At 35.6% G+C, this 16479-nt stretch overlaps 1 long non-coding RNA gene and 1 pseudogene across 17 annotated transcripts; both read left to right on the forward strand.

Annotated features, from left to right (window-relative positions):
* The first annotated feature begins 46 nt into the window (after positions 1 to 46).
* On the forward strand, positions 47 to 11185 carry LOC147525174 (uncharacterized). 16 transcript variants are annotated; one of them, XR_015221085.1, is made up of 13 exons: positions 47 to 373; positions 466 to 546; positions 815 to 1043; positions 1160 to 1421; positions 1550 to 1739; positions 1841 to 1923; positions 2009 to 2128; positions 2634 to 2746; positions 3802 to 4001; positions 4082 to 4331; positions 9121 to 9228; positions 9769 to 9844; positions 10738 to 11185. It is a non-coding gene; the product is annotated as an uncharacterized LOC147525174 (long non-coding RNA). The 16 variants fall into 16 exon arrangements; XR_015221101.1 differs by lacking the exon at positions 9769 to 9844 and having other exon boundaries at positions 1160 to 1279; positions 1366 to 1421; XR_015221087.1 differs by lacking the exon at positions 9769 to 9844 and having other exon boundaries at positions 1838 to 1923.
* Positions 11186 to 14095: 2910 nt separating this feature from the next.
* Positions 14096 to 15542, forward strand: LOC147525175 (adenylate kinase 4-like; annotated as a pseudogene). Its single transcript, XR_015205408.1, has 4 exons — positions 14096 to 14144; positions 14365 to 14502; positions 14588 to 14698; positions 14817 to 15542. The product of XR_015205408.1 is annotated as an adenylate kinase 4-like (transcript).
* Positions 15543 to 16479: the final 937 nt, after the last annotated feature.

Raw genomic sequence — 16479 nt, forward strand, 5'->3', positions numbered from 1 at the left:
GGCTATCTTTGGTCTCATGGAGGATATATGATGACCGGTGAAGTGGTGAGTATGTTTTCTGTGCTTTTGTATATTTTTTAATCATTTGGTCCTTGAATGTCTTTATGTACGCAAGTTAAAATCCTAGAGATTACTCTTTTGTCTGTACATGAGGTTGGCTAAAATGGTTTTTAGCTTTGACAACAACTAAGGAGTTAATAGTAGCATATTCACTACAAACAATGCCTGTTCGTGAAATGAGTTTCTGAGAAAATGTTTGTTCTCAGTCAAACTCACTCAAACCATATATGTACAAAACAGAAAAATTGCAACTGCGAAAGCAATCCATTCAAGCCTGCGTGTTTGTAGTATGCCTAAGCTTGGCATAGCATAGGTAATCTCTCTCTCACTGTCTCCCTTTTACCTATTTGTTTTCTCTTTGCCTGACTTCCTTTTATTTATTTATATTGAAATATCCGATGAAAGGGACTTCTATGATGATACCATGCCAAAGTCATCCCCTGATACTTTGCAACTGCTGAAGGCGGAACTTTTGTACAATTTATGGTATTTAGCTACTCTGGTTTGAAACCGGTAGCATTTTGGTTTGAATGCATAAGCTTTTGTGCGTCTGGTTTTAGTGGTACTTTCATTCTAGTGGCCTTTAGATTGCTTTTGAGCTTGTATGCACTCATGACAAGAATAGACTAGGTCCCATGCATATAGTGAGGTTACACATTTAATATGTTTTGACAATCATATTAGCATATCCTGAATAGTAAGCATTAAAGGTCTATCTTGACTTTATTCCTAAAATCATTTTTGTTTTTTGCAGGTAAGGATAGGGAATCATCCTTGTTTTTTGCATACCAACACTTAATAGCCCTTTGCTAGGTGCAGTCCATGTTGTGATGGTTTATGCTCTTGTGAATATTTTTTATCTGCCATGTGAAATTATCCTAGCTACTAGCTTTTACATTAGTATGTTAGGATGGTCTACCCAATCAGTAGGCGTGCATCCTGAGTTCCGCTATAAAACAGAGTTTCAAAGCCACTAGCCCGAGGTATTATCTTCTCAATTACACCTCATAAGAATCTGTATGAGTACACACTATTGTGCTTGTTGGATTTTAATGCTGTGATCCCCCATTTAATAATGTTTTTCTTTTATGTAATTCAGTTCGACTACCTCTAGAGCTTGGAAATAGAGGAGAAAATCAACAAGATAAGATGGTGCCAGACAGCTAACAGTTCCTTGTTTCTTTTCTCTACTAATGATAAAACAATTAAATCTTGGAAGGTATACTTTATGGATTTGATAAGCACCACAAGTTTTTCTTTTCGGAAGTAGCATCTTGCATAATGCTGACACATATTCTTTGGAAGTCTTGAGTTCTGTGGATAGCTATTCCCTTAACTATTTGGTATTATCTGGTTTGAAGGTACATTTATTTATTTTTTGACCAAAGTCCTAAATTTGAATATATGTTAAAAACATTCTCCCCAGCCCCTTAACATGTCAAGTTGTTTTCCTCTTCTCTCTCTTTAATTTGGTATTCTGATTTTGCAGGTGCCACCACCTTGACATTCAGTGTTATCAGCCACAAATATTTTGGAAGCTTTTGCAGTTCAAGAACCAATTGAGTACAAGAGAAACTTCAAAGGCTCATTTAATACCTTGGCTATCATTGCATTGTATGGTGGTATACATCATGAAGTTGTTGTATAGTCTTTGGTGGACTTGTTAATCACTTATTGAGGTGGATGATAAGATAATAATAATTTATGTTTCTTTCTTTCTATATCTTAAATATCTTCACCGCGTTTTCAGTTTTTGATAATTTTCTCCATTCTAAAGCAGTTGGATGCTTGGGAATTTTGGTCAATAGGGTTGATTGGGGGTATACAAGTAGTCGAAAGTACTATACAACTAGAAGGCAAGTAGTAAGTAATGTTTCACAATCTTTATCAATTACAAAGTTTTATATATTGGTTTCTTTCTAACAAGGTATGTTTCCTTGATTTTCAGGCACCGTATATAATACCAATATTTTGTTAAGTGTTTAATAGCATCTGTAAACGTCTTTGAAAGAGTTGGATCTGTCAACCACTTAATGCAGTTGTCATGGCACCTAGTCCTACACTCGAGGTTAGTTTTTCATTGTAATTGGACCCAATTCTCCATCAAGATGGATAAAGTTCCATTATACACATTGCTTACATGTCAAATTCTGTTATTCACTTGTATGTAAACCAACAAATATGGTTTTTCCTAGGTGCACTCATCATCAAAGAATCAAGAGACAGTTCTTTTTTGTTTGGACATGTTAAGGTTGTCCCACCCATGTGTACACATGTGTTCATAAGTTCAATGCAGTGCTCAGGGGATTGAGTGCTTAAATTTTGCCTGCAAACAATTACTTGAGAGCCTCACCGTTACTATGATATATGACTGAGTACCCCATGTATGGTTTCGGTTTTAAGAGTTTAAATTAGGCACAAATTTACTTTAGCATACTCTACTTATCAGTTTAGTGTCTGGTAATTAAAAGCACGAGGGTCTGATCACTTTGGATTTGTTAGCCTGAGTTTTCTACTCTAACCATGCTTAGAACTCGAGTGTTGTGTTCTTATTTGAGTTTTCCTCTTAGCAGATCATTCTTTGCTTTACATACAGTTTAGTTACTGGATGGTGCTTCTGACACTGCAAAGTTTGAGGATGAAAGTAGAGCTGTCACTGGAAATTTGGCATATTAAAATGTCGCAGGTAATTCACTGTTTTTTGTTTTTGAGCTAGGTGTTATGTTTTCTTACGTGTATAAAGGATTTACGGCTTCAGACGTGCTTCTTGTATTATAGCAGGATTATATTGATACAACTATAGCAAGCTTTAGATGCCTTTATTGACATTGTGGAACTTGAAAGTTGTCATGCGCTTCTTGTATTATAGCAGGATTATATTGATACAACTATAGCAGGCTTTAGATGCCTTTATTGATGTTGTGGAACTGAAAATTGTCATGCTTTATTTAAGAAGCTGAAGGTTTACGTGAACCTCCATTATTCTTGTGTCGTTTGATATAACTAGTATTTGTTTATTGGATAGATGTGGGACACATTAAGTACTTATATGTTGATTGATTTAAGCACCATGTACCTAAGTAAACTTTGGACAAGGTTGCTTACTGGAAAATGAAAGTTATTTTAATTCTAATGTATAAATCTCATGCCCTCATAGGTATTTTATGATTAAAACGTATCTTATGATGTGTGTTTGTGTTGATCAAGAATTCAATATTGGGAGGTTTGAAAATACTTGTGGTGAAGTTTGGGGTGGATAATTTGTACCGACTATCACTACACCATAATAGGATATTTGCAACACATACCTTTTTTGCTTTGCAACGGTTATTTACCGTTAGCAAGTTGCCAACGCTATATAAGCGTTAGCAATGTTATAAAGCGTTAATTTATTTAGGTGAATTTTTGGAATTAATTGCTAACTCTTAAAAATCGTGTGAGAAGTGTTGCAAATTAAAATCTTGAAATATAAAACATAACTTTACTTTCTCTCCGGTCTCCTCCCTCTCTCTCACCTACCTCTCTCACTCTCCCTCTCTCTCTCACCCCGTCTCCTCCCTCCTCCCTCTCTCTCACCCACACACACTCTCACTTTGTAAGAACCCTAACTCCTTCTGAATTTTTTTGGGTTTTCTTATCTTCTCCGATTTTCTATCGTCCTAAAACCCCAAGTTATGATTTGTGTATCTTTGGATATATATCTGATCTCGGTGATCATCGTGTGTTGGAACAATTACGTAGGATTTTGAGACTCTTGACTTCGTTGAAAGTCGTTTCAGTTCTCCCACCACCCGATAGAGATCCAACTCTGCTTTCTTTATTACCGTTTGGCGGACTCAAAGTTTTGGAACTCCGTGGTTGTGATCTTTCCACCTCACCGCTGCTAAAGGTCTTCTCAACTCGGACATACTTTGGAGAAACTCATTCTTCATAATTCCACTGTAAGTTTCTTTAATAATTCAATACAAACTTTTATTATTATTATTATTATTAGTTTCTCATTAATAATTTAATAATTCAGGATGCGCTGCGCCACGTGTTTGCTAGTAGGATAGTGGATATTAAGGACTCTGCCGTATGGAATAGGCTTTTCTTAGTTTCCTGTCCTTGCAATGGATTGCTAGCTACTCATGGATGATTCTTTGCAATTGCTTCCTAATGTTGAGAGTAGGAATAGGTTTGGCAAAGGGGATAATTTGAAGAAATGTACTAAGTTAAGTTACTTGGATCTTGGGTTTAATCACTTGCGCTCTATATCTTCCCTAAGTGAGGTATGTTACTACTTCTCTTTAGTGTTTTAGTCTAATTGTCATTTATCATCAATGAGCAGTGATAAGAGCCCAAAACTGTAGTTTTAACCCTTTAACAGTCATACTTTTGGACCAATTATGCGAGTAATAATTAAGAGTTAACACTGATTACGTGTTTTTATGCATTTCAGGACTTCAAAGTCCATTATGTGCAGAAATGTGCCACTTTAGTGAGATAAAGGAGAAAAGGTCGGTTACTAAGGAGTTCCGTGATTAAAGGCCAAGATTCAAGAAGATAAAGCCTTCCTAAAGCCCGAATAGCTGAAAAGTGAAAAAACGACCGCTTTGAAAGCGACCAAAATCAAAATCTACTTCCGAAAGCCGTATCTTTGGACTCAGACCTCTAATTGGGCCTACCTTATGTAAAAATGACCGGCTCGGAAAAGAGCTTTCCAATGGTCTAAGCCTTGACCCAATCAGAGGAGCAGAAGTGGACGAAAAGTCTGTGGAAGCCAACTGCTGCTGAAGAGGCCTTTTGAATTTGAAAAGAATTGGGTTTTGGGCCTGATTCTTCCCCCAAAAACATGGCTCAAGCCCATGCACGATTTTTGGATCTAAAAGTATAAAACAAAAGTTTAGCTCTTTGTTAATGGTAGCTAGTTAGACCTAAATTAATATAGATAATTCTAGATCTGTTTTCATTAATTAAATTAAGCTTTAGTTCCATTTTTCAATTCTTGTTTTAGATTAAGTCTTTGAATCATTGTTCTTGATTGATTAGATAAATAAAATAGTTGTTTTCTCAATTTAAGGTTGTGTTATTTCAATTTATAGATCTGATTTTAATTCTTGTTGATTATCATTCCGTAGTTTAAATAGATTGAACCATTGTTAGTTAATTTAGTTAAGTTAGAATTTTAATATGATGTGTAGTTATAATGAAATGGGAAATGATGGTTTGATGACTCAAGGCTAAACCTCCATTAGAGGGGTTGATGAAGCCTTGATGAAAACTTAATGGTATAGTGTAGAAACATTGTAGAATCTATTCCAATCTAGAAGGTCGTGATTCACCATGAGAATGGGTGGACGACCTCACATGCTAGTTAGTACTCGGTAGAAATGCCATGAACACTAGGGATTAGAACTTCGAATTTCTTGCCGTAAGAACGTAAGAATCGAGATACAAGAATCTATGTTAGGCTATTAAGTTGGATTCGAGGTGGATTCAATTCCCCTCTAATCCTTTATCTAGATTCAAAAGTGGTTCATATTTCCATAGCATTAAGTAGTTAAAATCAAGTAATCAAATTCAGTAAATATCGTAGCATATCACCTTCCTAAAGCTCTCATTGACTTAAGACCGACTAATTAGATTAGAAAACATCCATGCTAGAGCACTAGGAGTGGAACGAACTTTCTACTCCACTATATCTCATAGGATTGAGAGTAGAGGAAACTTTGATAAAAATATAAGCATCATAAGATTAGTTTAGTTTACTTACGTGTTGAGTTCATCGTTCATTTCGTAGGTAGACTATTCAGTTTACTTTTATCAAGCAGCATATACAAACTCACTAGTTAAGTCTGTTTCAAGTGTTGGAAATCCTTTTTTTTAATCACATTTATGTATCAACCCTGCATGGAATCTCATATAACCTTCAGACTTCGAGTTTGTCTAATAACCACACATACATGCATGATCAAACTTCTGATGGATAGTAGGATCTTATACTCTAGTGTGATTTATTTTCCCATCTTTAGAGCAATGAGATTCTGAGAGATTCAATATAAGTTGCATACTAATTTTGTCTAGCGACTTATGTAGACTAATATTAACCCTCGCAAGTGTATGCGATTTTTTCTTTGGGGGAGATTAGAAAGGATAGACAATGAGGCACTCAAGTGAATTTATCCCCAGCCACACCGACGCAAAACTTTGCTACACTCAGCAATAATATTTTGAAACATAAAATATCACATTGGTGACCTAGAGTGAAGATGGGTGGAGAAAGCTTTTGCATGGACGCCTCATGAAACTGTCCAACAACAGTTTCTGGTTAGAAAGCAACTTAATTATGTTTCATTTTCAGTGAGTGAATAGGATTCAATTTAATAAACTTCTGAACGTCGAACACTAGTTCTTCTTTACATTTTTCAATAGTTTTTGCATTGGGCAAGAACTATTGTGTAATCTTACTTAAATAGTATGGAGCTATTTAGAGAAGATGAGAATAGTTTGTCAACTTGAACACCAAATAAAGAGCAAGGAGCAAAGACATTATATATAAGTTTGCAGTTTTGCCCCTATCTTTTGCTTTTGCTGTTTGTAAAAAGAAAAATTCAATTCATCCATTATTTGGAATTTACAACTAGGAAATGGTTGGATCATGCAGGTTGCATGCTCAATAGTTAAACTGGTTTTCTTGAACAATGCTCGACTAGTTTGAATGGGATTGAGACTTTGAAGTCGATTGAAGGGCTTGATCTTTCTTACAATGTTATTTCCAATGTGTCGAGTTGGAGATCCTCGCTAGCTTCCCATTTCTTCAAAGTTTGTGGTTGGAAGGAAACCCCATTTGTTGTGCCCCATGGTACAGTATGAGGAGTTTTAGCTTGTTTGCTCATCCCGAAAAAAGTAAGTACATGCTAATCTCTCTACTTTGGGGCATTAGATCATTCACTTAGTCACTTCTCACTTTTGCTTAACCATTGTCAAATATGGGTAACCCGGATAGTCATTTTGTACTTATTTTTGGCCGGATTGGCGGGTGTAATATTTGAAGCATGGGTCATTTGATTTAATCAAATCTCATGCTCCTAATGTAACTTGTTCCTTTCAAGTGATTGAATGACTTAGCTGAAATTAGGTGAAAGAGGAATCCTGACTAGAAAATCTTGGAAGAGGCAAATTGTTATTGCAAGCAAGCTAAAAAGACCTGGCTGGATTTGGTTTTATTGCCCTACTATAGACAATGATGAAGATGAGGGAACTCTCACCGAGAGGCGGGGTTAGTGACTATTCTAATTGAAATTGGGTTAATTTGACTCATTGAATAACAAGGGTCACATGAAAAGCCATGTTTCTCAACATGTGAACAATTATATGGGGTCATATCTTTGGCGACTTGTTTTCCCCCTCTCATGTCATCCACACTAATATCCGAGCTATCTAACAACTTTCTCTTTATGACGAAAAAATTGTCCCAAAGAGGGAGGTCTATTCTTTCCGAAATTTGTTGAGCAAGATTCGGGCTCATCGAAAGTGAAATCCGAAGCGAGGGAGGAAAATGTCGTTTCGATAGTGAAGCGTAAGTAGGTGGCCTAATGAATAGAGTGGAGTTCATGAAGAAAGAGTATTATGTTCTTTGGCTGGGGAGTTTAAGGATTGGATGGACCAGACTTCTTGAAAGTTTAGTGAGTAGCAAACACTTTCGGGTTTCACTGCCCTGCTTGAAAGAAAATTATACAAGAAGTAGAAGAGGCCATAGGCAACTTGGGGAAAGTTCAAAAGATGTCGTGGACACCGTTCAAGCTTCGAGGAGAGGAGAACCGCACTGGGCGTTCTAGGATTACGCCAATTCTGTGAAGATATTTCTATAGGTTCTCATGACCATAACAACTTCGACTTAGTTGGTGAGGTGGCTTTAAAGTCCTCAACAGTGAGTGTAAAGGAGATTCCGGACCACATGTAGAAAATAGGAAAGTTAATTTTAAATAGGTGCAAGTAGAAGTTTGCTCGCAAGAAGGATTTAATTGTCTTCCTTTGGCAAAGGAACCCCTTCCCCGATTCTTTGACAGCCCAAAGAGGTATGAAAAATGTGGAGGTTAGTCCAACACCGGGTGACAGCTATTGGCGAGATGATGGAGTCGCACCACTTATCTTCCTCTTACCCCGTGTCTCCTCCGCATTACGGGGAGGATATACTACACCGCCGCTACAACTTAGAGGAAGAATTTATGCAGCTCGGTGGAATCTTATTCATTGGCATCATCGGATAGTGATACTAGCAATAGTGATGATGAGTAATTGCCGATTTGACACATCATTACCTGAAGTTGATCACTCACGAAAAGAACCGAGAGTGGCACAATGGATGACCACTTTCGAGATGTTTCCTTCGAGGATCGTTCTCGATGGGAGACATGCCACATCACATATAAGACAAAATGGAAGATCCTTGTTTAATTATTGTTCGATCAAGCTTCTAGAATAAAAAAAATTCTTAGAAGACCATTATGGTATGGGGAGTGACGTTGCTAATGTCTGTCCTCTTGGATTGTTTGATGGTATTTCAGTTCTCCCTCTAACATAATGTAGTTGGAGCGGGTTCAGTGAAAGACCATTTAGCACCGTGGTACACGTCGCGATCTCTTCTAGAGGCAATCAGATTGCGATGGAGTTAAGAGGCATGTTGGTATTTGTTGAGTCTGTTTTTCTTAGTTCAATTATTAAGAGCAAAAGTTCTTATGTTTGTATTGTGGTAGAGGAACTTGACGGTACTCCGTTCGATTACTTTGTTTTATATGAGATACTTTCTTAGGGTGAGAGTGAGTTTTTCGACTTTAGCGCATGTGGGTGTTTTTCGCCTTTTTGCTTATTATATGTTGGCCATGTAGGCCACCTCGACTTCCTTAATTTTTTTCCCTCTTAGTTCTGGTTTGGTACTTATAAATATATCTTCCTTTTCACAAATGTAAGAAAGCATCCCCGATTTACCTATCTCACTGTCCCCGAAATTATATTTACTCAAATTTATCTTTTGCAGGCATGTGTTAATACTACCCAAATTTAACATGTTTCTCTCAGGCATGTGTTAATACTACTAAAGCACCATCCTCAGAAAAACTACCATTCCCGCATCTGCAAGGAGCTTCTGGTCTACTGGTTTGGAGGAATATGTGAAAGCTTTGAAAGGTATTTCCAGTCCTTTTGTATTTATAAGTTTATTTTGATTAATTATAAAGTGAAGTGTCTTTAATAATAACCGGCTTTCAGTTTTCTGAAAAATATTGGCCTTACTCCAAAAAATAAGATAGGACCAGTTACTATAAAATAGTTTAAGGAAATGGAACTTGTTTACTTGAATAATTAATTCCTTTTTAGATTAGGAAACATGGCCACTTTCTGTTAGACAGTTAGATTGTCTTAAGATACTTATATTTATACCTCTTCATCTTTTCCTTCTTCCATAAGTCACTGTCCTCCTCCTCCCGTTTCTATATTTCTGCTGCCGTTGATTTGATGTCATAGAGACTATCATCCCGAAAGTTAAGTCTTTGTGACACTTTTGAACTTATCATATTCACAAGAGGATATTTATTCAAGTTGCTAAATATTTGGGCCATCCGTTATTTGGAGAATAACTCTCAATCCTTTTAACAAGGTTAGAGATTTACCAACGATATGATTTTTGGAGTCCATGATCTTCATCTGACGTGATCATCATTCTAATAGGAATTTGAGATACTCCACCAAGTCCTTTGAAACAAGGTGGGCTTGAAGACGAATTGGCGCCTGACCTTTTGTGTGGGTATGTTTTACTCTTAGTGGATTTCATTCTAACCACAAATCATCTCATTTAGACATTTCTAACCGCGCCAAAAGTTGTCTTTGAGTTCCAATGTTTTACATTTTCCAACTCTATTGATAAGGCTGAACCTTTTCAAATGAGCTGATTTTTCGTGAAGATGATCTCCATGGCGGAGAGATAATATGCACAAAAAATCAGCCTAATTAGTTGTGTGGCTCCCATATTTTTCCTTAAGACTTAGTGGAGCATCTGAAATTCCCATTACATGGTCAAGCAAAGTAAAAAAAATCCCTTCCAGAACATTGAACGCCTTACACAATAGTATATAACTCCCAGCCTCCCTTAGATGCTTTATTCGTAGAAATTGGTTTTGAGTTGGATGCTCTAAAGTTTAAGATGGTACCAGACTACCGAGAGCGGTACATTGTATTTGGCCTAATTACTCCATGTCACCTATGTTTGTCCACATGTTAGGCCTAAGTAACGCTACATGTGAGGCATATTGAGATGCTTAATATAGTCCCACATGGGACATTGAAGGCCGTGCATAATAGTATATAGTTCCCGGCTGGTCTTTGCTTTTCTTTCGTAGGCATTTGTTTTAAGTTGGATGCTCCAAAGTTTATGAGTACAAACTATGTTTTGGCACACAATAACACTCTTTTTCATTTTTGGTAGACTAGATTTAATGTTGCACAAAGGGATGTTTATTGTGTTGCACAAAGGCATGTTCAGAAATAGGGTTATGGATTTTAAAATCTCCATTTGTAAGATTTGTGCCCCAAACCTCCGTTCAAGTTTCGTTTGCGCACATATTATTACTTCTTTATTTTTCTTTATTTTTCTTATTTTTATATTATATTTTCTTATTTTTGTATATTGTTGTCATATAGTGTTAGGTCGTTTTGGTTAGGAGTTGGGCTTCCAAATGTTGGTGCTTTGGATATAAGAATGATGTTTGGTGCTTTGGAGCTTAAGAATGATGATTGGCTCAAGGCAAAAGAGACATTACGTGCTGCTAGAGAGACAACTGATGGGAAAGATTTTTATTCTGCTCTTTCTCTGGTGGGTATAGTTTATGGCAAGTATTGTTTCTTTTTCTTCTTTAATCTCAATATAGTCTTAGTTATTCATAAATTAAACAGTTGAACAATTTTTACCGATTTATGATCATATTTTAAGTTTGCAGGGAAACTGGAACTACTTTGTTGCCGCCCGTTCGGGATTGCTTGGAAAATCGTATAGAAATTTGTAATCCTTAGTAAATCTGAATTTGTAACCCTCAAAACTCTTTTGAAGCTATATATATGGTTCAATGAATATAATATTTTTTTCAGGCGTTTACTTGTGTTTATTTTACTTGTCAAATGGTATGAAAAAACATTGGTAATTTTATTTGTTTCTATATGAAAACAGGAGGTGCAGGTTTAGGGCAGGAAAAAAATTAAAATAATTTTGTTGACCATATCAACACATTAAAGCAAAAAATAAATATTAAAACATCCATCAATAATCGTTACAAATCAAACTACGCAACGCTTTTTAACTGTTAGTAATTGTTACTCTACAACGGTTAATAACCGTTGGAAAATATGGTTTGCAATGCTTTTAAACAGTTAGTAATTGTCACTCTGCAACGGTTAGTAACCGTTGGAAAATTTGGTTTGCAACGCTTTTTAACCGTTGCAAATATTTCCAACACTTTAACCACGCCATATTTGCAACACTTTTTAAGCATTGTGAAAATTATTCGCAATGGTTTTTTGCCGTTAGTAATAGCCTGTTATGGTGTAGTGTATTAAGACTAATGCTAAACATTAAAGCGGTGACACATTTTATATACATGTACAACCTAAAATATGTTCATGGGTTTTGAATTTAGTTCTCAAGTATTTATTTGTTACCATTCTCGACCTTTTCTGGTCTCACTATTTAAGCTGTGGTATGTAAGTGGTTAAAATCAGAACTGCGTGTTAGTATGGTTGAGTTTGTTGCTAGTGAAATAACTGGTTTTGTCTTTTTTTTTGTTATGGTGTTTGCATGATCGAACTTGAATTTTATTAGTGTTTTAAGAATGCCTTGGGCTCATCAAGAATTTTAAGCTTTTATATATTTGCTACACTTTTGGATTTAAAATTGGCATTTGCAAATATTCCTGTAATATTAGTATGAATGTCCTTTGAAGTTTTGGAGCCTGAAGCTTTTCTTCATCTTTTATTGCACTAACCTCTCTTTATTAATCTGTGAATTCCAGGACTACCTTAAGTAAGATGATACAGAAATGATGAAGTCGCTTAATGCAGATCTTTTACCTTCACATGTTAATTAGTTAAATACACGGGAATCCGTTTGTATATGATTTAAATGAATAATAAATAAAATGTATCTATTTGAATCATGTTTTATGAATGGATTTTGGTATGTGATTTGGCATAATATGTTCCTCGTGCCGTGCACATTAAAATTGGAACATGTTGCACCCTATGTGTAGCATTTAGTGTTGTTTGTATATGTAATAACGTCTTTTGGGAGAGCGATGTTATCTTATTTTACGTAATGTATTGTAAACTCTAATTGTTTTCTTGCTTTTGTTGGATTGATTGGAAAATGATTGGATTTGGTTGAAAATGTATTATGCAGGTCTCACATTCTTAAAAACGTTGAAAATATAAAGGAGACTATATCGAAATTTTGAAATGAATGAAGTGTCGAGATGTTGTAGTATTCGTTTTAATATAATTTGTATCGAGGTACTTTTCAACTAGGGTTATCTCGTTCAGTAAGAACTCTTTACTTTCACTGATTCTTCATTCCTCGTAAAAATCTCGTCCAATTGTAAACCTTGCATGAAATTGAGTTTAACAAGTGAATGGCCCGAGTAATCTTTTAAACACTCGGGTACGAAATTTTTAAGTACATGTATTTATAAATGTTACAAATTCATCCCCTAGCTAGTCACAAGATAGTTGGCAATATGACACGTATAATGACAACAATTTTTCACTCCATAATAGAATTGAAGTTGCCTACTCATGATTTGATAGATAACGATCAAATCAATCTAAGTAGTTATGGTTCTCCTATTTATAGGTGATTGCTTAGGCGTAATTACTGACTGAGGATAGCAACACCAGTTCAGTGTACATAATGTGATTTATTACATTTGACTTTACGTTTATGGTAATCTCTAAAGATATTGCTTGGCTTAGCTAATTCTTGCGTTTTACATACTTTATGCCCGGGGAATCAAAATTCAAATAAGGCATCCATGCAAAAGTCAACACAAGGTCATTAGTTATACATATTAAGCTTTAACATCATGTATTCTGATGCAAACCTGAAGTTTTCTCATGTTTAATCATCCAGCTAGAAGTTAAGTAATATTGTTTTCAAATAGACCAAGTTGGCAGAAATGTTGAAATCTACATCAATTATGATATGGCTATCAAGTCTCTCAACTCAGCGCACCCAGTTGACAATATGATTGAACCTATCTTTTGCTAACTCAAAATTTTCTAGGTCAAGCTTAATCGAACCAAATCACGTGTAGGGTTAGTAGCCTTTGTTCCAGTATGTGTGCTTGTGCCCATGGTTTTATTGACTTCGGTTCAAGATCAACCCGAGTCAAAGCTCCTGATTGACTTTTTATGTTGAATTGGTTCAACATAGACCGGTTTCAACACCGATTTGAAGGGTCCAATTCAAGTTAGAAACCATTAAACTCAGTTTAAAAAAGAAAAAATTAGTTCAACTTGATGATTTTTATTCAATCCAACCGAGTTGACTCAACCCAAATATTAATTACTTTTCTTTAATCATTGTTAACCTTAAATATATAGTTTAATACTTTTCTTAACAAAGAACCAGACGAGTTTTAGTTGAACCAGTGGTTTGAACTGGATCGGGGTTCAAAAACCGGTCCTGGTTCTGAAAACCATGTAGAACTATTTTCTTCCCGCCTGTGTATCTCGGTGAAAAATTTAAGCATGCCGCCCAAATTTCAATTTCCCACTGAAACATTTAGAGACCGTCCATAAAGTTTACTCTCTTCTCTCTCCACCTCGCCACTAAATGACTAAAGATTTCAGTTCCAAGCTTTGAAACCAACGTCTGCAAACTGGCAGGCAGGTAGGCTGCACCTATAATTACACCAACCCAAAAAAAACTCCTCATTTTTCCAATCCCTTCTTCACAGAGAGAGACAGAAAATAAAATACCGCAGTGGATTTGGAGAACGCATCGAAATATATAATGTCTGATTTTTTCGGATCCAAACCCGATAAGCGCCTCATTCTCATCGGTATACCTTTTTTTTTTTTTTCAATGTTGAAATAGATGAATGGGTATTTCATTTTAGGGCTTCGAACATTATGATTTTTTTATTTTGATTTATATTATACTCCTAATCGATTGATTTGACTATAATTTTGAATGTAAAGCTTCACTTTGACTGTAAAGATTTATTTAAATACCCATGATAAATAAACCTAGCTATTAATGAAAAATTAGTTGGCTGGCAGGTCCACCCTGGATCGGAAAAGGAACCCAGTCTCTTATTATCAAGGATGACTGTTGTTTGTGCCACTTGGCTATAGGTGATATGCTAAGAGCTGTTGTTTCTACTAAAACACCTCTAGGCGAAAGAAGCCATGGAGAAGGTATGCACTTTACAAAGTGTTCTTTGGTCATGAGACAAGTTTATATTTGTTGTCGTTCCTGATTGTGGAGTTCGTTTATATATAGGGCGAGCTTGTAACTGATGACTTGGTTGTTGGAATAATCGATGAAGAGGCCATCATGTCAGAAAGGTTCATTCTTGATGGGTTACCTAGAACTGTGGTTCAAGTAGAAAAGGTTTACGATCTTTTCATTTATCGTTAGAAATTTATTCTTTTGCGCCCCATATTTTCTTTCTTGGTTTGAATATCATTTTATTGAAATTTTCTCTTGTTTGTATCTTCCTTTTGTGTAGCTTGACGAGATGCTGGAAAAGCAAGGAACCAAAGTTGACAAAGTTCTTAACTTTACCATTTTTGATTCCTTCTTAGAGGAGAGAATCACTAGCAGTTGGGTCCACCCTTCCAGTGGCCGAACCTATCAAACAAATATGCATGTCCCAAAAGTTTCAGGTGTTGATGACGTAAGCTATTTTGATTTTTCAATTTTGGCTTTTTAAGATACTCGTATTTTTATTATTATTTTTTTGTGACTTGCATAAAAAGATATTTATTTAATATTATTAGTAATATTGATGTTGGGGTGGAATGACGTATTAGGGAGTGTCAAGAGTGTTGTTACCACCTATTGATCTAGGGTTTGATAATTCATCACACAGGAACTTTAGAGTGTGTGCTAATGTATCTTTTAGGGTTGGCAGAGTGACATTGTTTACTTTACCATCATTTGGGAGTTGGGACACATGGTACCATTTTGAGTCTCAAACATATGCTTTCCTCATATTGTTTTTATCATCAAATGCATTCTTTTCCCAAAGTGGTTAGCACATAGCATTGGTTTAATCTGGAGGGAATTTCATTATGGATGTTTAAGCTCTATAGGTCTTTAACGTTAGGTGGAAAATCATTTTAAATAATTTTATTATTGCCATACTCCTTGCTATGGGAATTTCTCTATTATCGTTCACTATATGGAAAGGGTTTGCTGGAGCTATGTAAAGCCAATATACATAAACTACCTAGAAAATTAAGATTGATCGAGAATGGTGTTATATCTAATTATGCTTGTGACATGCGTTTGATGGGTGACCAGATTGCTTGATTGGCATATGGTCACTTGTTGTGTGTCTTGACTTCTTCATTTCTAAAAGTAGTTCATTTGGTGACACTCTAGGCAGTGATGATGGATACGTAAGTTTATCTTAACACATGACCGTAACCAATGTTCTTTTATTTATTCAAGTTTTTTTCTTTTGTCAAACTCTTATTTGTTGTTGCTTCACTTGTCACCATTAAATTATTAATCGTGGTACACAAAGTATTTCCCCTTGTACTAATTGTAGTGCTTCACTTGTCATCATCATAAGCACTTTGACTGAATGGTGAATAGTAGATCGTATTAATTGGTTATTTTGGTTTTGATAACAATTCGATGGTGCTTGTACTTTTAGTAGTTGATACCAACAGATTATAAGGTTTGTGAATAAATTATAGAATATACATACTAAAAATGCCGCTAATTTAATGGTTGTTGAACTTATTAGTATATTCAAATTCTTTTGTTCGAACAAGGAGAAAAAATGCTTAGGAAGAATATCTAGTATTTGAACCAATGTAACTATATAATCAGACTATGTCCATACAAGATGAGACTGAATGAGAGCAGAACAGGTTGTGATCTTAATATGTTCCTAAAATTCCATTTGGCATTGCCACAATAAGTTATTTTATTTGTTCTTTAGACTAATGTGTTTATTTGCTGCACATTCGTGATTTTCATGTGTTCTTATTATATCATTTGTGTTGGTACACATAATTCTGAGGTTGTTTGTATAGCTTCTCGGACATAGATCACGCTATTTTTCTTATAGGTTGCTAATGGATGATCTTATTAATTAATACCCCTTCATGCACTAATTTTTAAGTGGCAACACATACGAGCTCGTGTATTGGATCATC

The sequence above is a fragment of the Coptis chinensis genome, chromosome 1 (assembly GCF_015680905.1).
Source record: "Coptis chinensis isolate HL-2020 chromosome 1, ASM1568090v1, whole genome shotgun sequence".
Taxonomy (NCBI): Eukaryota; Viridiplantae; Streptophyta; class Magnoliopsida; order Ranunculales; family Ranunculaceae; genus Coptis; species Coptis chinensis.